Source organism: Sturnus vulgaris, chromosome 21 (assembly GCF_052056855.1).
Source record: "Sturnus vulgaris isolate bStuVul1 chromosome 21, bStuVul1.hap1, whole genome shotgun sequence".
Classification (NCBI taxonomy): domain Eukaryota; kingdom Metazoa; phylum Chordata; class Aves; order Passeriformes; family Sturnidae; genus Sturnus; species Sturnus vulgaris.
In genome coordinates this window covers 1,561,804-1,584,799 of record NC_142263.1, presented here as the reverse complement: position 1 = coordinate 1,584,799, position 22,996 = coordinate 1,561,804, and positions in this window count along the sequence as shown.

Below are 22,996 nucleotides of genomic sequence, written 5' to 3'. Positions count from 1 at the left end.
TTCAGGGATCCCAAAGCACTATGGAAATACAGATTGGGATTCCTGGGACGTTCTGTGACAACCAGAGTTCCCTGCAAACCAAGGGTCAAAATTCCAAGAGCTCATCCTTGGAGCAGGCAGCAAGTCCCAATCCTCGTGGCTGAGCTGATGCCATCAAATCTGTGTTTGCCATGAAGAATTAGGATCTCCAAGAGGCCTCCTGGCCCGTGCTTCACACATGTCTGTCTGTGCCTCCTCGCTGCCCATCCCTTGGATCAGTTCCTGGATTGGGATGGGCAGGAGTGTCTGGAAAGTGGCGAGCAGGGGAGGGGATGTGAAGTAGCACCTTCAGCTGAATAAATCAGGGAGGTTACCAGCAGCCTGCCACAGCAAATATGCATGTTAAATCAAATCAGATCTGCTGCAAGAGGAAAGATTTAATGGTAGGGGTTTGTTTGCTCCCCACCATAAACACGGAGATGTGAGCACTTCATGGTGAGAACATCTGTGGACTGGGCAGGAGGTGTCAGGAGCTGGATCTAACATGCAAGGCTTCTCTTCTGTGGCCAATTAAACAAATTGCAGCAAAACAGCATTTTATTAGTATTTGCCCATAGCAGTCTCCTGCTGCAATAAATTTCCTCCAGGCACTCTGGAGGAAGGGGAGGGGAGGATTGGCAGGGAATGGAGGGAGAGCTCGCCCGGCACAGCCTCGGGGGCTGCTCTGTTCCAAAGTGCCTGTCTCCAAAAACAACTGCTCTGCTTTATCATAAACACCGTGAGTTATGAGCTGCTCTGCAGAGAGCCCTGCACAAATAATAATAATGAGGAGGAGGAGGAGGGAGGCAGGGCTGCTTTCCCAAAGCAGTGGGACCTGCAGGTCTGGGAACAAAACTTAGCCCAGTGCCTCTCTGCTCCCCCCCCACCCCGGTTTAATTACAGCTTAAATTCTCTTAGAATTCATCCTTACCCATTTGGCCTAGCCCATCCTCTTATTCCCATGTGCTTCTGCTTTTAAGCACAACTTTTGTCTCTCTTGCAGTTTCTTTTATTATTATTGTTGCTTTTAAGGGAGAGCTTGTCTCTTTTTTTTTTTTTTCCCACGCAAACGGGGGCTGCAAAGTCGGCCAAATCCATCCCCAGCATCGCTTTGCTGGCAGTCCTTGGGATTTCTCGGGTCTGAATATGCCAACACATTTCTTGGCTGAGGGCCTGGCACAGTCACAGGCAGGAGCTGATGTTTCTCAGTGTGGTATAGCCGAGGCACCTTCTGTGCCTTGCATTTTTTGGATGATGGAGAGCTCGAATGAGCGATAGATTTGATTTTTTTTGTTTGTTTTTTTTTTCTTTTCCCCTTTTTCCTTTTCTCTCTTTCCCTTTTCTATTCTCTTTCCTGGGCCAAAGCACCACCATCCAGTTGATGGATTCCCCATCCCCACTGATAACCAGCCCTCTCATCTCTCTCACACTCCAAGGGAGGAAGCACTTCAGAGCAAACCATCCTCTCCAGAGAGGTCCTGGGACAATGGCAAGCACCAATAAATACCCCAAATCGCCGAGGTTACAGCAAACAGATGGTGTTCTGCTGCACAGACACTCTCAGCCGGGGAAGTGCTGCAAGAAATGACCTATTTGTTGCTTGGTTATCTCCATATTTTACGTTGGGAGCACCATTCATATCCAAGCAGTGTCACCATTATCCCGGGAATTCCTCATTTCCCAGCACAGTTATTGACATCCCACGTTCCCAGCAGCCTCCTGTTGCTGCTTGCTCTTCCCCCTCCCAACTCTCCAGCATGATCAGGTGAAGAAATAAATAATTCCACCTGCACTGCTGATTGATAGCAAATTAATGTTCAACAGTCACCTCCTTCAAAATACGCTGCTTAAAACCGCCTCAAAATGTGCAGTTTTTCTCCTTTTCCTTTCTCAAGAACAACAAAATCAAGGCAGCAGGTTATTAGTGGACATTAATTATCTATTTTTAATGAATTAGCTGACCAGCCTGGCTGCTGATGGATTATACCTATGAAATTATATTGCTGTTGAAACACAGGATATGTTTAGATGGCATCAGCCTCTTGACTTAAGGATGGATTTGATTTATACTTCATTAACATAATTCCTAACACACGGCTTCTTTGGGAAAGAAAATTAGTGTCTAACCAGGAGCTAACAAGTTTAATGGCTTGCTTGAAGGAAAACATAACCATTGACTGTGAATAAGCAACTAGAGGCATTAATATGTTATTTGTTGTTGTTGCTCTTGGGTTTATGAATCTATATTTGTGGGGGAACATTCCTGCAGTGCTGCTGTGGATAGATGGGTGGAATTTCCTTGTGTGTGTCTAACTTGCTATCAGGCAGGGAGGTGCTGGTGCTGGCCAGGCTGCTCAGGGTGCAAAATCGACCTTCCCAGTGCTTCCCAGTAAGCTGTGGTGATGATGGGATCAGAGGCCACATCCATCATCCTCTTGGGTTTGGGTGCCAGTGTCTGGAGCTGCTCGTGGAGTGGGAGGCTTCCAGACAGGATTCTCATTTATTTCAATTTTGCAAATGCTGGGTTTGCTGCAGATTCTCTGCTCCGGTTTTCTATCACAGAAGGCTTAGTTAAATAGCTGGTGTGCCTCTCCTCTCCAAAAGTGAACCATCCATTTTTGTTCTTTAAATTATCCCCTGCTGGCACACAAACAGCACAAGAAATCAAAGCAGCCCGAGACATCCGGGTTGGGTGCAGGAGGGAGATGAGCTCAGCCAGGGCAACACACCCTCAGAGGAATGAGCACTTGGAAAACTGAGATGGAGAGGGACAGAGGGAGGAGGAGGAGGAGGATGGCTGCACTGAAACCAGAAAGCACAAACCCTCCAGAACTTTGTGCTTTAAGCTGTTGACGGTTTTTAGTCTGTTGGTGATATTTTAGGGGGTTTTAATTGTGTTTTGTACCTGCCTGATCCGGAGGGCTCTGGCTCTGGAGGACCCTTCCACTCCCTGCCAGGACCTGGCAGGTTCTCCTCGTGTTTGGCATGCTGACACCTCGGGCTGTGATTAATGAGGTGCTCTTCCCTGCACTGCACCGATCCCTGTTAGATTTGGTGCTTATTAATTACAGCACAGCACCGTCAGCACGTTTGGAATTGGGGTCCCTGCTTTTCTAATTCCCTTCTTATTTCACGTTCCTTTTCCTCCCTGCTTCCCTCTCACCTGTGTCTCCTCCTGCTCGGGGCTGGCTGATGGATGAGCTTCCAGCAGCCGTGGATTCCACGCTGCCTGAGCCGAAGGTCAGCGCTGGGAATGGCTCCAGGAAAAGCAGCTGTTCAGCAATTCCCACCTCAAATCCAGTGTCCAGCTCCCTCCACACGCTCTCATCCCCAGCCAGCTCCCCTCACTCGTGCCCAAACCCGGGGCTTCTCCACCACTGCACCCTGCAGCCCTCCTTGATTTCATAAAACCTTTTATCGTTCAGACTTGGCTCGTCCTCCGAGTTAAAATTCCATGCTCAGTGCTGAGCCCTGGGGTTTGCTCGGGGAGAGGTCACATTTTATCTGTGCCTGCTCTGCTCTTGCCAACACTGCCACTCCTCTCCTCGCTGTTAGTTGGGTTGCAGGCAGGACACTGCCCAGTTTGTTTTAATTCCTAACCCACTTTTATCTGAAAAAACCTGATCCCTGTGAAGGGAGGACAGTTTCTGAGGACAGAAACCAAAACGCTGATGGTTTTAACTGGTATTTGGGCTGGGGCAGGTGTGGGTCGTGTGCTGGGCATGGGACACCCAGTGAAGGACACAGTTTGGCCACTGAAGGGCACGGTTTGGCCACTGAGGTGTTGCAGAGGCTGTGTGCAAGCTCTGGGTGTGCTGGTTCCAGCTCAGACTCATCCATGGAGTGGAATTCAGGGTGGCTGCACCAAGTGACAAGGGCCAGGCTGTGACACCATCCCTGTGAGTGCTGGGGGGCTGTGGGAGGCTGGCACTGCCAGCAGCCCCTGAATTGTGCCCTGTGGGCACACGGAGCACTTCCCTTCACCTGTGGCTTCACCTCTGTGAGAAGGCAGAGGTGATAAGAGATGAGCACACCCAGCCCTGCCCGCAGCCACTCACCTGCTAAACCCCCTGGCAGGAAGGGGCAGGCACCATAACCACGCAGACACAGCCCCCCATTCCTGTGGCTTTCCAACTTTCCCCTGATGACAGGATTGCTGCTTCATTCCCAGCCACTGTTTAGCTCCTTTACAGCACCGAGGTACACACCACAGTAATTTATACTGTCCTCCCCGATCAGCTTCGCCCTCTTTTACATCTTGCCTTGCAAATAATAAGGCAGCCCACAAAGCCATTTGTTTCCTAATGACAGGGGTTTCCATAGTGAGCAGATTAAGGAGGAGGAGATTAGAAGATTATACACCAGGCAGGACTCACAGGTTTATGGGGCTTTGGAGATCCAACGATTAATGCATTTCAGAAATGAAACTTTCTTTCGTGGCAGGTAGAGCGGAGGGAACCGGCTGTTTTAATTGGCAAAATTTATTTTGGCAATTTTCGTCGAGGATGCTTCGAGCACCCAGGCAAGGCTTGCACATTGTGCAATTATCAGGTCCTGCTGCTCAGATGTTGATAAGGGTTGGTAGATTTTCTCCATCAAATTTGCCATGGACGAGCCCTGGGTGAGCTCTGTGAGCTGTGTCTGCCCAGGCTGAGCCTGTGCCCTTTCTCATAAGGGTGCCAGGGCGCTGGGATGGCATTAATTGCTTTCTGTCTTCAGTGAAGGAAAGAGAAAAGCTCCTTTTCCACCAGAGGAAGGAGCAGAGCTGCTTTTCCATGGGGGCTGTAGGTGCCAGACGTGGTGTTGTCATTTGTGGTGGCACTGTGATCACAGCCCAGCGTCTTTGTGCTGGCCAAGGGGTGCCAGGGGATGCTCATGATCTAAAATACAACAGGGGAGGGAATGGAGATAATGTCTGGGACATGTATTGGGGCAAATATCTTCAGGGGAAGGACTAGGAGGTTCAGGAAGCCCCAAATCCACATAAATCCTATGGAAAGCAGCACGGTGCTAAGGGTGAGCACAGCAGTGTCCTGGAGCAGAGGGGTGCAGGTAACCAAGGAGTGCTTGCAGGGTGTTTCAATTCCCCACAGAGAATCCCAGGTTTGCATCAGGAAGCTGAAAATGAAAAAGTGTGGGAGAGACCCGAAATATCTTTTATAGCCTTTGGCCAAAAGAAACCGAAAAGGAAAAGAGAATTGGGAAAGAAACTGTGACAGTGTTCTTCTCGTTAATTTTCTGATGAAAAATCAAAACAGCAGGAAAAGAAAAAAGCACTTGCTTTCATTTTGTTGAAAACCCAATTTTCCACGAAAAGTAGGTTTCAGTGGAAAATTTCCACCTCTCCCTCATGAATTGTTTCAGCACTGGCAGCCCCATCACAGCCCGTGGCTCCAAGGGTGTCTCAGAGCTGGAGGAGAAGGATGCAAAGAATCCTTTCCAGTGAGCCAGGAGGACAATTCCTGGTCAGGTGCCTGAAAGAGGCTGGGGACACTTTGGATTCTGATCCAGATTTAGATTTGGATTTGGATTTGGACCCTGACCACGTCCAGCCAGGCCAGGAGCTTGCCTGGGTTCCTCTGTGGTGTCTGTGCTGTGGCACCAGCACCTCCCTGGCACTGTGCTCACCTGGCAGGGCTCAGTGCCCAGGGCAGTGTCCTGCCCTTGCTGTGGCTGAGGAAAACCTGAGGCTCAGGAAATCAGGAGTTCTCTTGGCACCAGCCCAGCTCCTCCTTGTGGAGCAGCATCCAAGCTGCTCCTCCTCCAGCACCAGAGGTGCCACACTCAGGGCAGGGCTCAGGGCAGCTCTGGCAGGGTTTGGGGACTGGGGCTGGTTTGTTCTTCACCCTGGGCACAGAGGAGCCACAGATTCCACAAGTTCTTTTGGGAACCCCTTCCCCTCTCCCTGGAGCTGGTTCCTGCAGTCGGTGCCTGTCTGTGCCAGCAGACACCTTCTCCATGACCATCCTTCTGCTTCCCTCCCCATTGCTCAAGTTGTTTTCAATTGACTGTTTAAAATGAACAAAAGGGCTCAGACAAAGCCAGGCTGGGCTGTTGTAAGCCAGGCTTAGTTGCCATCCAGGCGTGGTGGCAGCCTGGGCTGCGGTTCCTCCTTCCAAGACGACTCAATCAACTTTGGCTCCTCCAACAATCCCCCAGCCCTGCCAAGAGGACAATGGAGACAGGACTCCTGAAGCACGGGGCTGGGGGAGCCCTGTCAGCCTGGATTACAGGAATGCTTAAGAGTTAATTAAATTACAATTTGCTATGCTGCCAGTTCACACGAAGCTGCAACATCTGTGGAGGGATGGAGGGCTGGGGGGAGCTGGCCAGGACTGAGCTGCTGTGCTGAGCTGGGGCTGGGATCTCCACCTGCTCTCTGGCAGGGCTGCACAGGGAACAGGAATGAAAAGAGCCTTATTTCTGATACAGTCAGATCTGTAAAAACCTTCAAGTGGAGCAGGAGCTGGATGGGGGCAGGTGTTTGCCCCAGGTACCAGGAACTCACTGGTGAATCAGGTAAAGGTTCAGCTGTGACAATTTGTAAAAGAATTTTTTTAAAATAGGCTAGAAAAATATTTTAGGGGCTTTCTGCATTTTCTTTAAACTCTTGAGACTCGGTTTTTTAAGACTTTCCTCCGTGACCACTGGTTTTATACATCTATTGAATTTTCTCATTTCCCCTTGAATCCAGGAGCTTTAGGAAACTTATCAGACTCTCTCAATGGTTTGGCAGTCCATTGGCAGTGTTGTTGTGTCTCTGTATCCCTGCATTTCATTGCTTCCAAGGCAGAGGACTCTGAGCCTGTCAGTCTTTTGAATCTGCTGGTCAGTCTCTCTGATTTTTCTTTCTGTTTTCCTGCTTGCAGCCAAATTATTAAAGGCTGAGAGCAGGAGCTCGGCTGCAGACAAGTGCAGGCACATGCTCACAACCTGAGGAGTAGCAGGCGAGCACTTCTGCTGTAATAAGCTCCATGCTGTGCTCAAAAAGGGCACTTAATTTTTCATTCTTAAATGCTGTGATGTTCTTGTCTTCCGGCTTCACCAAAACTCCTCCATGGAGATGGATGGGCCATGCAGAACACAGTTATCAGAAAGATTAAGCCAGGACTTGTCATTTTTTATATCAGCCAGCAGTCAGGTTGACGAGTGATGTCCTCTTAGCTCCTGGGATGCGTCCGGCACCTTTAGTGCCAGTAGTAAAAAGGACTATAAAAAATACCATAGAAGAAAGGGTAATGATGAAATTTAACTGCTCCCTAGCACACACCTGGGGTCTAGTAATCTGGAAATGGGGGGTTCAGGTGCTTCATCTTTTACTGCCTTGTCCTTGTCTGTAAGTTTAAGGTCCTTCCACTGAACCATAACATATTGTGGTCACTGCCAAGAGCCAGTCCTTGGCCCCTGGGCAGGCAGGGCAGGCAGGCAGGGGATGCTGAGCACTTCTGCCTTCAGCCAGCTGGAGGAGGAGGTGCTCAGCTCGGAGGACTCCACCCCAAACTGGGACATTTGTGCTGGGGGCATCCTCGTGGCAGCTCCCTCCCAAAGAGAGCACGGTCACACCTGGTGGGTGCTGCCAGCTCTGCCAGGGGTGGCACACACACCTGGGCAGGTGAGTCCCTCTCACTGCGTGTGGCAGCGTCCCTCAAAGGCTGTGGAGGCAGCTCCATGGTCTGTACAGACCCAGCCAGAATCCCTTTATCACATCTCAGGACTGCGGGCCCGTCCCGCTGTTATTAATCTAAGAAACAACTGATACTAAATGATCATGCTACATTAAATTTATAGACCCTTGCATATAGCTGCTATTGATCTTTCCTCAAGCATCATAAATATGTGATGGAGTGTGCATGGCAATGCTTTCCCCCCTGTCCATTAAAGGTGGTTAAACTTTTCATCTCTGGGGCGGAAATGGGCGATGGGTCTCTGCGGGCAGGGCCAGCCCAGCCACATCATTTGTGTTTTAATTACTGGGAGGTGCAGAAAGCTTCAGCAGAGCAGGAGGGAAGAGCTATTGCCTTCCTGCTTTCCCTAACTTGTCTCTTTTCCTCTCCTTGCCCAGGATCTGTCACTTTTCCTTATCCATCTCCTGTCTCCGAAGGGATGCAGAGGTGTGATTGTTTCTAATCCCTCATTCCCAGTCCTGCCCTGCTGCTTACAGCAGCACATCAGAGCAGGGAGATCATTCACAGAAACCCAACCAGGGCTTGGCCTGGATTTGGGAGAGCAGCTTTCCCCCACCCTGATCCTGTCCAGCACCTTCCAGGCTTTTCTGTGGTGTCCACCACGTGCCACCCTGCCCAGGGTGGGTGACACCCCAAGGGACACCACACCCAGCACACCCCTGAGTGGCACAGGAATGGGACAAGGACACCTGGGGGGAACCACCCAGACCCTCAGGTACCGCTGTGATACAAGCAGGGAAGGGAGATTTGCAAATCATCCTTCGGCATAGCCTGGAACAACTTATATCCTGGAGCCATCTAGGGGCGAAATCCCGGCTCCATGGAACCGAGGGGAGCCGTGCCTCGGGTTCAGAGGGGTCAGCACCGGGGGAGCAGCCAGGGTGGCACTCTCACATCACCCCAAACTCCTGCTGAACCATTGGCACACTGAATATCTGAGAATCTGTCTCTTGGTGCTTCTGCTCGGGCGCTGAGGCTGTGCCAAGTCCGGGCTCAACGAAGGCCCTGGAAAATCGGCTGAAAATCTTTTGGCTTCCTTGCTTCTGCTGATAATTTGTGATGTTTTTCAAGTGCTCATTAAGAAGTTGGTTCTTGAAAATAGCTTTGGCAGCATGAAAGGTTACAAAGCCCAGAATCTGTATAGAAAAGGATGGGTAAAGAATGTCTGTAAGTTTAGAAAGAAAAGCAATGCTTGGCTGAGCCCCTCTGTGCAAGCCCAGGAGACACCTCTGGCTGTGCCTGGGAGGGCAGGGGGGCAGCAGGGACTGTCCCTAACCTGTCCCCAGGTGTCCCTGTCAGTAACTGAGACTCCAGCTGCTCTCTCCTGCTTTTCCTGCCCCTTTGGCTCTCTTTTCCCTGCAAATTCCCCGTGAGCCTGAGCTCAGGTTCAGAGACATCCCACAGCTCGACTGCACTGCTCCAGTTGCCTGTGTGAAAATGGGGTCAGGGATGTCTCTGCAAACAGGGGACCCTGGGCCAGGAGGTGCCACCAGCGTGCCCAGTGCCCTCTTGACAATTAGTTCCAATTGTGATGGCAGAGAGGGGATAACTGGTGAGCAGCACAATACCCTCAGTCTAAATTATTCCTCCTCCTCCTCCACAAATGTCATAGCAGAGATTAGCCATCATGTGTCCTTAAGTATCCCATTTATCCCAAATGACTCTGAGCATGTTAACTGCATTTAGATTAAAATGAGCCTTTATACCCACAGCATCTTCCCAGGCTGGCCCAGCCCCTGCCTGGCCCCTCATTCCTCATCACAGAGCTGAGGATGTGGAGATAGCTGGGGAGCACAGCAATTCCATCTGCCAAATAAACCTTGTTCCAGGACAACTTTAAACCCCACAAAATTCTCTTAATTTTGATTTGCCAATCGTGGATTCTTTTTCAATTAACCTCCAAAAGCACCAATTAGAGAGAATAGTGCCACGACCACCTAAGAATAGGCTATGCCAAACCCTCTAAAAGTGTTTCAGCACCAAAAATTAATGATGAGGGTCAAAAGCAGGTTGGAAGGAAGAGTCAGCTTTGAATGGGAAACCCCTGAATTAATGTAAGCACGAGCCCAGAAAGTCTGTGGAAAAATTGAGGTAGATTTAATTAAGCTCCTAATTATGCAGCCAAGTTTGTCTCTGCTAAAGAGTTTCAAATGTGTTGGAGTCTCAATTTGAAGAGTCTGCACATTGAACCTCAACATCTTCCTTGGCTTTGTGACTCCTTCCAGGGAGGGATTGCTGGTTCCCAGTGCTCCCAGTCCAGCCCCACCTCCCAAACACCAGGCAGAGGGCAGAATAAACCCCCGTGCATCCCAGTGAGTTCCCACCATCCCACTGAGCTCCAACCATCCATCCCAGTGAGCTCCAACCATCCATCCCAGTGAGCTCCCACCATCCCACTGAGCTCCAACCATCCATCCCAGTGAGCTCCCACCATCCCACTGAGCTCCCACCATCCCACTGAGCTCCCACCATCCCAGTGAGCTCCCACCCTCCATCCCAGTGAGCTCCCACCATCCCAGTGAGCTCCCTCCATCCCACTGAGCTCCCTTCATCCCACTGAGCTCCCACCCTCCATCCCAGTGAGCTCCCTCCATCCATCCCAGTGAGCTCCCACCATCCCAGTGAGCTCCCTCCATCCCACTGAGCTCCCTCCATCCCAGTGAGCTCCCACCATCCCAGTGAGCTCCCACCATCCCAGTGAGCTCCCTCCATCCCAGTGAGTTCCCTCCCACCACCCCAGAACTGGAACACCCAACCCCCAGCCTGCCCCAGAGGCCAGCTGGAGACCCCCCTCCCCATGCTGGGGACCACCACCAGGGCACGGGGTGGCTCCCAAAGGCCATCAGCCCTCCAGGAACTCTCATGCCCATTCCCTGTCCCTTCCCTTGGCACCGAGCCGTGGTGACAGTGACACTGCTGGGGCTGTCCTGGCCAGGGCAGTGCTGTGCTGGTGTGGCTGAGCCAGCAGCACTGCAGCAGCCAGAGAGAAGCAGGTTAGGGAGCAGGAATGACACAACTTGGAGGAGCCTGCACTGCTTTTCTCCTCTCGTTAACGTCCCCCAGGGCCCACGGTCTCTTTAGTGCTAACACAGTAACGAAGGCCACAGCCTATTAATTGCAGTGACAATGATAAAGGAAGAGTCAGAAGCAGCTATTTGTCTTTCATGTAACCTCGTGCATCATCACAAGATAAATGAAAACTCATTTTCTGCTTTGATTCAGTCTAATTTTTCAGGGCCCCCGAGGCAGGTTACAGGAACTGTGCTGCTTCATCCCCATAAAAGTGCTGGCCCCGGGGTTCAGGGGTCAGGGAAAGTGCAAGCCAGGAGTGCCTGGCTCTGCCCAGCTCCCAGGGGTGACGTAAAAGCAGGAAGGGGCTGCTGCTCATCATCATTAAATCCCCATTGCAAGGTGTTGTCCAGGCCCTGATGGATGAGCCAAAGGGACTCCCTGTCCCCAGCACCCCTGGTCACCTTCCCAGGGCACCTCACACACCTGGGCTGTGCCCCTGTGTCCACACACGCAGGGCAGGGGGAGTCTGGGGAGGGATTTTGGGGAGAACAGCTCATCCCAGCCATCCACCCAAAGTTCCTGCTCCCAAGGACGTGGAGGGTTGGGATAGAGAGCAGGATGATGCTTTGAGAGTCAAACACACTCAGGGTGTGCTGTGACCTGCTCAGCAAGGGCTTGTCACCCCAGAAACCTCAGTGTTGGTGTGAAGGCAGCAAAAATGCCCCAAAATTACAGCAGCAGCTGTCCCCATCTCTCAGGCAGCAGCCTTGTCCTGCTCTCCTGCCATTTCATGTCCCCTCTTCTCCCAGGACACCTCCTGTGGGAGAGCAGAGCCTTGAAGCTTCACCCTGTTGGGCTCAGGGGTTTGTTCCAGGTCAGATCACCCTGTTCATCCTGAGATTTGCTGGGCCAGGCTCTCACTTTCTACAAAGGCTGGTCCAGGGAAGGACTCTGAGTGTTGGGCAGGAAGGTTTGCCAGAAACACAAATCCCTCATCGAGGCAGGGAAATTGAGAAAGAAACAGGGGGGAAAAAAGGCAAGTTTGGTAGGGAATTAACCCGTTCTGATCCAGAGGAATCAAACCCCCATCACACATACTGGTCATGCCTCTTCTGAAAATTTTAGTGTTAACAGTGTACAGCACCTTAACTCGATTAACCAGAATAGAACCTTGCCTGCAGTGCTGCACAATCCCCAAAACAGCTTTCCCCTTTCCCACTACATAACAGAGAGCTGAAAATAGCCTCAGTGCTGACCCAGGGCTGGGCAGGGCTCCCATCTGTGCAGGTTTGCCAGGCTGGCAGTGGTGGCCAGGCAGGGCTGGTGGCACTGGCCCCGTGCCCACCTTTCCGGCCACCCGGGCTCCAGCCGAGCTCTGCAGGGCTGGACAGGCTGGGAGGGACAAATCCCCCCCTGGAAAAAGGGGGAAAAGCAGCTCATGGGGAGGGTTGAACCCTGGCACGGCTCTGCCATGCAGAAAAACCTGGATTTTAACTCGTAATGTCATTTATTTGCTAAATGCTGGATAAGAAAATATCACCAGGGCATTTCCCCAGTGCTGATTTGCTGGTGCCTGCTCCAGCTGAGGCCAGCGAGGAGCCCAATCTGGAGGAGATTTGGATGTTATTGGCATTCATGAATTTTTGCTTTTTTTTTTTTTTTTTTTTTTTTTTTTTTTTTTTTTTTTTTAAGGCAAAACAAAACTTTGAAAAATTTTAAACTCGATGTATAGCCTGGGATTTGAGGGCAGCAGCTGAGCAGTCAGGTTGGAGCTTCTCCCTGGTTTGGAACTGGGCACTTCCAGCAGCTCCCTGTGCAATTCCTGCCCCGAGGCTCCACCAGGATTTGCAAACCCAAGTTATTTAACAGTGGTGTCCTGCATGAGAGGTGATTCCAGGGCTCACTGCTCAGCTGAGACGCTGAAATGAGAACTGGGACAGGTCCAATTCCAGCTCCCCCTGGAGCAGGAGCTCACCTGCAGGGAACCCCAGGTGAAAATCCCTCCCTGCTGACACCGAGGGATGTCACTCACCCATCTCCTGGGCAGGAAAATTCGGGTTTTCTCCTGGATCCTCAGTGCAGCCCCACAGAGGGGTGAGCAGGGAGGTTTCCAGGGGGCTGCAGGTGCAGAGTCAGGGTCAGCCCAAACTCCCTTGGCTTCCCCCATGCCCGGCTTGTGCTGTGGGACACCAGGGGAGCAGCCAGGGCCTTGTTCCCGAGGTTTGCTTCTATCAAAACCCACAAATATTTTTAAGGAGAAAGCCTAATTTCCCACACTGGTATTTCCTGAGGGGATTGTGTTTCATTTGGAGGACTTTTGGCTTTGCTTTTTCACCCTTTTGAAGTTAGTTATTATCAGGGTTCTGCGGCTCGTTAATTATTCTTCTCAGAAGCAAGGGGAAAGAGGCATTTTTCATCTGAAAATAAGGCAAGAGCTGTTGTTATTTGGCTTTTCTCCTTTGTAACTTTTATTTGAAGAAACAGAGAGAGGAGTGGGGCAGCAAAAAGGGTCTTAGGGAGCAAAATGAGAAATTAAGAGCAAATAAACACAAATCCTTCAGCAGCAGGATAGGAAATGTGCATTTCTCTTCCATTTTCTCCTGTTCAGGAGGGAGAGGGGAAGGCTTTGCTAACACATTCAAATGAATTTGATATTCAATCAATGAAGATTAACTTGCCCAAGGTAAGATGGTTTTTACATTCATAAGGAAGTCAAATACGATTATGCATATGAGGAAATTATACAGAGATGAGTAGAGTATAATGTATGATAATTATTTGAAAGGATATACTTACACACTGATTAGCATATCTTGAAGACCAGACAGAGATGGAAGAATAGAAGGTAAAGAGATTCCTCAAGATGAACAAACTGTATAAAACTCACTCCCCAAAAATCATAGAAGTTGGTTAGAAATAGCATTTTCTTACGGATGGCAACCTTAAAAAAAAAAAAAAAAAAATCCCTCACAAGTTCACCTCTTGGTTAGAAATATTTTTTTTAAAAAATTATTCAAATCAAGCATGTGGGACTTGGCTGAGAATATCCCTCTGCAGAGGAAGGATGGACACAAAGAGCTGGAAGGGGAAGGCCAGCAGGACATCCTTTCCCAGTGGGGAAACCCACGTTGTGAGGCTCCAGGATGGGGCAGCAGGAATGCTCCTCCCAAGGGAAAGCTGGGCCAGGATCCAGCACCACTGGCTCCATCAGTGACAATGGCTGGGTCCTGCACTTTGGTGCAGGAAAAAACCATGGTTTGGTTTTTCTTTCCTGGCTGCTGCGATGGGAAAACAGCATTCCCATCTTTGCAGAGCCAAAATATTTCTCTACTCTCAAAAAGAAAAAAAAAAGGAAAAAAAAAAAATCTATCATGTGAATTTGTTAACAGGATGCTCGGTGCAAGGAGAGAGCAGCTGAGGTGGGGTTTGTGTTAAACACAAAATATTGGGAAATATTGGAGCTGCTTCAGCCAGGGCAGGACAATGAGCAGAGCTCTGTCAGGGAATGCTCCCCTGACATCCCACTGCAGGAAAGACCCTCCAGGCAAAGGGCAAGGGGACCTTTGAGCCCTTCCACCTCTGGAGGGCAGGAAAATACATCCTGGAGTGAGAATATTCCCGTGGCTGGGGATGTTGTGTGGGGCTGGGGGATGCACAGCACCCAGAACTCGAGGCTGTTTGGGGTGGGCAGTGCTTGCCTCTGGAAAGGGATGATCCCACACCTTGTGGGACAGTGGGAGAAGCTCCCACAGTGTTTGGGATCAGATATTGGTGGGTGTTCTCTTGCAGAGCCCAGACAGCATTTGAGGAATTGTGGCTGCTGTGGGAGGTGAGCTGAGGACTGGCAGTGGCTGATTGCTGCAGTGCTGGGGTGGCTCAGCTCCCTGAGCAGAATTCCATGGACATGGAGAGGCTTCTCCCCTGCCAGCCAGGGGTCCCCTCCTCTGAGCCACCCATTCCCTCAGTGGCCTTTGTGCCACAGCAGGTCTGTGAGAGAGACATGGAGCCAGCTCTTAAAATGCTTTTATTTTGTGTGTTTATTGTTTATGTGTTTATTGTTTATGTGTTTATTGTTTATGTGTTTATTGCACAGACCAGGTTCCAGCAGTTGGGGGTCGTGGGTGAGCCCAGAGCTGCTGGCTGTGGCCAAGCCGTGTGTCCTGAATCCCCTTTAGTTCTGGTTACAATGCATTAGAAACTTTTCATTACAGAGCATCTGAATACATGACCACCAATCCACATCACACAAAATACCTTTTACATTTACATACAACCTGCCCAAACTGCTAAAATTACCATGTTATGTTAGTGACTAGCCAATCATGGGAGTTAGTGGTCACATGTTAAACTTTGGGACTTGTTCTGCACTGGAAATTTCTGAGATCTTTACTTGCAACATTGGCTTTCTTGTTTGCCTGGGAAAATCCTTTTGTTTGGTAGAAACATCTTTTGTTTGAGGTGGGTTTATCCTTTGCTCTAAGCCATAAAAACCCCTTCCAACTTCTAGTTCCCCAGTCAGAGTGGCCCAGCAATTCTTTTCTTCTATATCAAAACTTGCTTTCATTCCTATAGAACTTTCTGTATATCTACAAAACTCCTTCATTAAATTCTCATCCTTCCCAACCCAGGTCCTGAGCATCCTTGGCCAGGGCTGTGCTCCTCCCTCCAGATGTGTGGGCTGCTGTGGCTGCTGCATTTTGTGCCATGGCTGCCCTGTGGTGACAGGACAATCCCTGGCTGCTGCTCTCCAGCACCAAACTTGTTTGGGGAGCCTCAAAAAGGAGATTTCCTGCACTCCCATCGGTGTCTGTGGGATGGAGCTGGGTGTTCCAGGCTGCTCTGGGAGCTGTCCCAGGGCTGTGGCACCCCCAGAAGAAAGGCAGCACATGGGGACAGGCAGCCCAAAGTCATCTGGCACCCAGCCCAGCCCAGCATCTGCCCCAGAGCCACCACAAAGGCCGGCAGGGATTGCAGCCAAGGCAGGGGGCGGGGAGGGAGGGAAAGGTGATTTCATAGAACTTGAATACATTTGTCTGGCAGACATTTCCTGGATCCTGCTTCGGCTTTTAAGAGCAGCACTGTAAATTCATCAACACCACATGATTTTGTCAATTCTGACAGCTAACTTCAATGTTACGACAAATCTGGCCCCAGAGGATATTAAGCAAAGACGCATGAGCCTATAATTTTCTGCTTCCACGTGTGAGATGCTATAATGATCAAAAGAAAATGACTTTCTAACTACCACATCTCTTTGTGCTGTTTTCTCCATGCCTGCTGCACTAATTGAATCACCCCAGAGCCACTGTATCAATTCTAACTTCTGTATTAGGATTTAATCAGGCATGGGGACAGACCAGCTTGGAGAGGTGAGGGGCCTTTGTGAGGTGCCCATCTGCCTCTGACATTAAAGCCGCTTCCATTCAACGCTGAGCAACTTCAGGGAAATCGGGGATGGCCGGGGAGGCGATGGGAGATTAGCTGGGACGTGGCTGGGATGCTCACCCCGGAGCCGGCAGGGATTTATCTCAGCAGCCACCGTGCCCGGGGAGCAGTGGGGAATTGGTACCGGGGGTTTGCTGGGTGTGCTGTGCCGGTTCGGGTCCGTTCCCGGGTTGGGGCAGGGGGCTGAGCAGGCTGTCAGTAAATCAGAGCGAGGGGCGGCAGCGCCGGCAAGGGCACAGAAAGGGGAGGAGAGTGCGGGGCTGCGAGACAAAACGGAGCGACAGACGGTGTCTGCAGAAAGGGATCGCCCAACTGTGCGGCAGCTGCGGGGATGCTGCGGGCTGGGCTCGGCTGGGCCGGGCTCTGCTGGGCCGGGCTCTGCTGGGCTGTGCCATGCTGAGCTCTGCTGTGCCATGCTGGGCTGTTCTGTGCCATGCTGTGCCATGCTGACTGTGCTGGGCTCTGCTGTGCCATGCCGTGCCATGCTGACTGTGCTGGGCTCTGCTGTGCCATGCCGTGCCATGCTGGGCTGTTTTGGGCTCTGCTGGGCTGGGCTGTTCTGTGCCATTCTGTGCCATACTGGACTCTGCTGTGCTATGCTGGGCTGTTCTGGGCTCGGCTGGGCTCTGCTAGGCTTGGCTGTGCAGTGCTGAGCTGGGCTCAGCTGGGCTGTTCTGTGCCATGCTGGACTCTGCTGTGCCATGCTGGGCTTTGCTGGGCTCTGCTGTGCCAAAGCCTCTCCCTGCCTTCTCAGCCAGTGGCAGGGCTGTGGCACAGCCTGGCACAGCACAGCACAGTGCTTTGAGAGCATTCCCGGTGGGAAGGGGCAGGGCAGCCCTGGGATGCTCATGGGATACTCCAGTGAACCCCGTCCTCACCCCCCAGCACCTCCCGCCTTGGTGGGGAGGCAGGGCCTGGCACATCAATATCCATGTTTGCACCTAAATAAAGGGACAGGAACATGCTCCCTGCTTGGGGCTCTTCTGGCCATCCCAGGAACGGGTTTGCTCCTCAAGGCACCACGGGTGGGATGGTGGGAGCCATTCAAGGGTTGGGAACCTGCTGGAGGTGAGGCAGCCTCCCCAAATCACCCAGGGGATCAGGACATGCAGGCAGCCCTTCATCTGAGCCAGCTGTGGGGTGGGAATTAATTAAATTGTGGGGTGGGAAGCAAACCCATGCAGTTCCCTATCAATGCTCTGACTCTGGCCCTTCTCCCTGTTGGTGTGATTTGGGATGGGATGGGATGGGATGGTGTGGCACTGAGAAGGTGGCACAGGACACTTCACAGGTCACATCCCTGCCCATGGCTCCTCTCAGCCATTTCGAGTGGAAATAAACAGGAGTGCCAGAGCTTGGGGTGTGCAGGGGGACAGAGCTGTCCCCCTCCTCCCACCCTGCCCTGATCAGCTTCCAAACCCCACTGGAAGCCTCTCATAAAACGGGCGCTTAACTACCTGATTAAATCTCCCCAGCCAAAGCGGGGCAGGCACTAATTTGAGGTTGGTTCCCAAACTGGGGATTGTGTTGGTACTTTATTTAAAATGCACCGATGAATAGAGGCAGGCAAGGAGGAGGGTGATTATATCTGCCTGCTCGGGATTGAGGAGAAAAGAGCGGAGAGTCCCAGACCCAGAAACATCAAAGCCAGAACAAAAACCCTCTTTTCTTTGAGAGCTGAAAACCTTCTGCTCCTGAAAGGGGCTTTAAGTGGTGGCTCTTCGTAGTTCTTTTACACCAACAGCTTTTCTGCTTGTAAAAGGGCAGCTTTGAGGACAGGGACAAGCCGTGGCTAAAGGGTGGGCTGGAAGGAGAGGAGGGATGTCCGTGAGCTGGGAGAGAGCTTCGGGAGCCGAGGAGAAGCGCGGCCAGGTTTTGGCTTTTTTTTTTTTTTTTTTTTTTTTTTTTTTTTTTTTTTTTTTTTTTTTTTTTTGGAATTAACCAGCATGAAATTGAGCCCAAATGAGACAACAGGAGCAGCTCATTCCCGGGAACACCGGAGGAGGGGAGAGAGATAAAGGCAGAGGCGCCCGCTCGGCCGGCTCGGGGTGCAGATGGAGCCGAGCCCCGCTCCTCCTCCCGAGCCCTGCGCACCCCGAACGGGCCACAGAGCCCATAAAGGCACCTGAGAGAGCCATCACTTGCCCCTGCCCTGAATGACAGGCCCTTGAGTGAGGCACCATATGCCGGCTCATGCCTCCCCGATCCCCAGTTTTGTCAGCGGGCTCTGGATGCGCAAATTGGCACAATTCAGCTCTGCAGCTCCTCAGCTGGTCCCCACACCCCACTTGACACGGCAGCGACCTCTCCTTTGTGGGATTCGGCGAGAGGGGAGGGGGGGGACCCCCGGCGTGGGCACGGATGAATCGGAGGCTGCTCCCCCAGCCAGCCCTCGGAGCAGGGGAGGGGGGGACAGGGAGCAAAGGTGCCCAATTAAATGCACATTTATAGCCGATGCAAATAAACAGTTGGGTGCGCATGGGGGAGGCAAAGCGGTGCCTGGGCACCGGCATCGGCTCCGTCCTCTGTGCTGGGCACAGCAAAACGCCGTGGAAAGCATCATCACTGCTTTAATTCTTTTCTTTAATCATCCCGGTCTGGTGGGGAAGGGGCTCTTTGCTCTCGTGTCTGCGCTTCTTTGTGAAAATACTCTGCAGGAAGCAGATCCTTTTATTAAAAAAAAAACTCGGTGTTTTGCGATAGAAAAACTTTCAGCAGAGAAAAATTTGACTTCACTTTCTGGTCCAACTTTGTTCAACACAACGCTGAGCCAAATTCCCTCCTGGTGAAGGAGCCCCTTGCTTGTCAGCTACGAGTGTGTAGCTGCTGTAGCATGACCTGGTGCTTAAAGCCTCCCCAGACTGAGAATGCAAGAGATTTTGTTGGTTGGTTTGTTTGTTTGTTTGGTGGCTGAAGAGCAAAGCTTTTTGACCCATTGACACCTCTCCCTTCCCTGCTTGGCCCAGGCTGAGTTCTCTGATCTGGTGACAGCCAGGTGATGCTGCAGTGCTGGCAGGGAAGGATTTTCCATTCCAGCTGCTCCTGCCATCTGGGGAAATCAAACGGGGGGGGATTGGATCAGCTGGTCACATTAAAAAACGTGAAACTTGTTTCAGCTGAGTTGTCCAATAGATTCAGCACAAGGTAGATCAGGCACTGCTTTTCCTTTGGAAAGGAAACAGTTTTTAATCTGTTGTACAATGGGAATGCCCCATGGGGGCTGATAAGTCTTGTCATTTCATTATCCTTTAGGCTCCTGTGTGTTGGTTAAAAACTCTCTGTTTTGTCCATACCTACCCAGTGTGGCAGGGGGATAACTCCAAGGAAATCCGAGTGTGGAGGGGAGGAAGGGGCTCGGTGAGTGCAAGGGGCTGCTCCTGCCTTGGCTTCTCCATCTGGGCAATGGCAGGAGAGGGGCTGTGGGTGCCAGGCTGGGTCAGCATCACCAGACCTCCAGACAGAGCATTTTAGAAACTGGGTCTGCATTTCTGGCCTCCTTTTGGAATCATGAGCAGCCACCTGCACTGGGGTGTCCCCAGAGAGCAGACACCCCGGGCAGGACAGGTTTCACCTTTGCATAGAAACACCCAAAAATGTGACCAGCGCTGGCGGAGGGATGAGCAGGGGTGTGAGGATGCACCAGTGGCTGGGCTGGCTGCACTGGGAGGGATGGGGAGAGCTGGAGCAGGGAAGAGCTGGCACAGTTGTGACTCCCACACTCTCCTGCCTGCACAGGGCTGGCTGCCAGCAGCTCCCTGGCAGGGAAAAAAAAGAGAGCAGAGGGGGCTGCAAGTGTCGGTTCAGCACCCAGCAAAGTGCTGGTGTGGGATGCAGGATGCTCGGGCTGGGGAATGGCCTGTGGGTGCTCCGGGCAGGTTTTCCCTCTCCATCCCACAGCCCTGGAGCTGTGTCCCTTTGGCACAGGGGAGGGAGCAGGAGCGAGGCTGCAGCTCCAGCTCAGACCCATCCGGGGAGGGAAAGGCCTTGGCCCCGCTGCCTTTGCAGCTCTTGGTGTTTGGCTCAGACAAAGGCTGTTGCTACATTCGTGGCATCTGTTAACAGACTACTGCTGTCATTAGCTGCAAGCAGGCATCTGCTGCTCCAGCCCAGCACGGAACAGATGCCAGTTTGGAGCAGTGGGGGCAGGGAAACCCTGGAGCTCCAATATTTCACTTTTCCCAGTTGGCAGCCACAAGGCTCAGGCAGCTCCTGAATGCACGGCCCTGCTCCATTCCCCACAGCCCTGGCTGCAGTTCCCACATGGATCCAAACCCCTGAGAGCTGGGGGCAGGGGGTGCTCAGAGCTGGCACAGTCTGGAAGCCACGGGGTGGGCATCACCCTGTGCCAGGCTGGGAGAAGGAGCAGGTCTGGAGAGCAAGGGCTGCTCCAGGGAGCAGTGCCCAGCCCCTCAGCCCCTCAGCTTTTGGGTGATACTTAAATCTGAATGATAATAATAACGGTAATAATAATCATATTGATAATGCTGATGTGAAAGGAATGGTACAAGGGCTTTTCCACGTTCAGCTTTTCCAATTGTGTTCTGGGGTGAGGAGAAAAGGGGAGAAGTGCTCGTCCTGTGGGGGTTTTCCCCCTAATGCCATACAAATGGGAAGATGAGGACCCTGTGCTGATGGTAATGAGACAATATCAATGTGATGTGTTGTTAGCACCGTACCAAATAGGCTTTTAATTTTCTGGGGAGGTGTGGTGCCTCTCTGCAGTGCCAGCATCAATCATCGTCAGCAGGGCCAGGTCCCGACTGTCCCGGGGGCTTTTCATTGTAAAGGATTCCCTGTCCCTCTGACTGGGGGCTGTTCTACCTCCCTGGCCATGCCTCTCACAGACTAATTGCTGATTTGTTCTTCTTATGATGATAGAACTCGTGTCACCACAAAACAGAACATTAGGATAAAGTCTTTCGAGTGGCCGTGCTGCTGGAAAACTCATTTGCAGTCCCTTCTGGTAAAAAAAAAAAAAAAAAAAAAAAAAAAAATTACAAAGAGCAGTGTAGGTAGCAAGGACATTGCTGGTGCCATTCAGGGTTGGGAATGAATATGGGTTTGGTCAGAAGCTGCTCAATACCCACTTGGAGTGGCCACTTCCTCACAAATCTCTGCTCCTTTTCTCCCAAATCTCTATGAGTGACTTTTCCTTTGCTTTGCTCTGGCTCCTTGGAGAATTTCTTTTGCTGGGAGCAGAGGCTTTGCTCACACAGATGGGAAAATCCTTTCCTGCCTTGCACTTCCTGATCCTTGAATTCCTCAGGCCTGGCCCAGCTCTCCTTGCCCACTGCAGGTCTCACGTACCAGGACATTTGTTCTGCTCCAGAGTGTCAGGGACACAGGGACATTAAGGTGACTCAAGGAATGGCCCTTGTCTTGCATGGCACCGTTGGGAATCGGCTCCTGATGCCTTTGGAGCCCATTTCCATTCCCAGTCCCGTGGAAAAAGAGGGATTTGGGCACACTCAGGGAGTTTGGGATGTGCAGGAATGCCCATGGTGGGGTGCTGGGCACACTGGGAGCTCCCAGGTGACACTGGTGTCACCTCAGCTGCTGCTCCCCCAAAATAAGGAACATTTGGGGGCGATTTCTGAGCGTGAGGTTGCTCAGGAGGGTCCAATCCCTTTTTCCTGCAGAGTGGGGCTGGCGTGGAGGGGATCACCCACCCTCCAGACCCCCAGCTCTGCATCCCCACCACCCTCCCTGCTCACAGAGCAATGCAGGGGAAGAAGGCAGAACAAGGCAAAAAATGTTTGTGTGAGAAGCTACTTGGGGGGAAAAAGTATCTTTTTAAAAAAAAAAAAAAAAAAAAAAGTGGCCAAGCAGTGGCTGCAGCCCCTTCCCCAGATGCAATCCCAGTGCTGTAATTTCTGGGGAATTGGTTCATCTTGGGTGCAGATATATTTGTGTCAAGGTGCAGCTGCACAGATAGCCTGACTCTATGCATAGTAAGAGGCTTTCAGAGAGAGAGGTTATGCCCAGAGCAAGGCCTTATCAGAGCAAGCTGCCTGCCATTTATCTGCTTCCCTATCAAATATGAAAACAGGCCTCAATCTGCTGCTTCTATTTTCCTTGTGAAGGCTATGGGTGGAATAATAATTTAGGCCAGGTTTTTTTTTTGTTTCCAGCACCAACCTTCTGCCCAACTCTGCTGTTCCCAACTTCCCCAGGCTGGCCCTGGCACGTTCATGGGGAAGCAGGCAGGGCCAATCCTTTAGGGAATGGGGTCTCTGCTCTCTTGGGGGTTGTTATGTGCAGGGCTGGTGCAATATCTGCAGTTTAATATCACAGTTCATTATTTTATTATAGGTATAATTGTATATGTGCGATTATTGCACATATATATAATATATAATTCATTATATATAATTGTATATATACCATTATTACATATATATAGTATATATATAATATACAATTCATTATATATAATAGTATATATACAATTATTACATATATATTGTGTATATACATATACAATATACAATTCATTAAGTATATAATAGTATATATACAATTATTTTATATATATTTATCTATTTTTCATATTTTTATATATCTATTTATATATATAGTATTTATATAATATTATATAATATACAATTTATATAGTATATTATATAATTTATATAGTGTAGCTATACAATTCTACATATACAATTCTATATATACAATATTATATATACAATTCTATATATAATATCTTCTATAATTTATATAGTATATCTATACAATTCTATATATACAATTCCATATATACAATATTATATATACAATTCTATATATAGTCTATTATATACAATTTATCTAGTATTTCTATCACATACAATTGA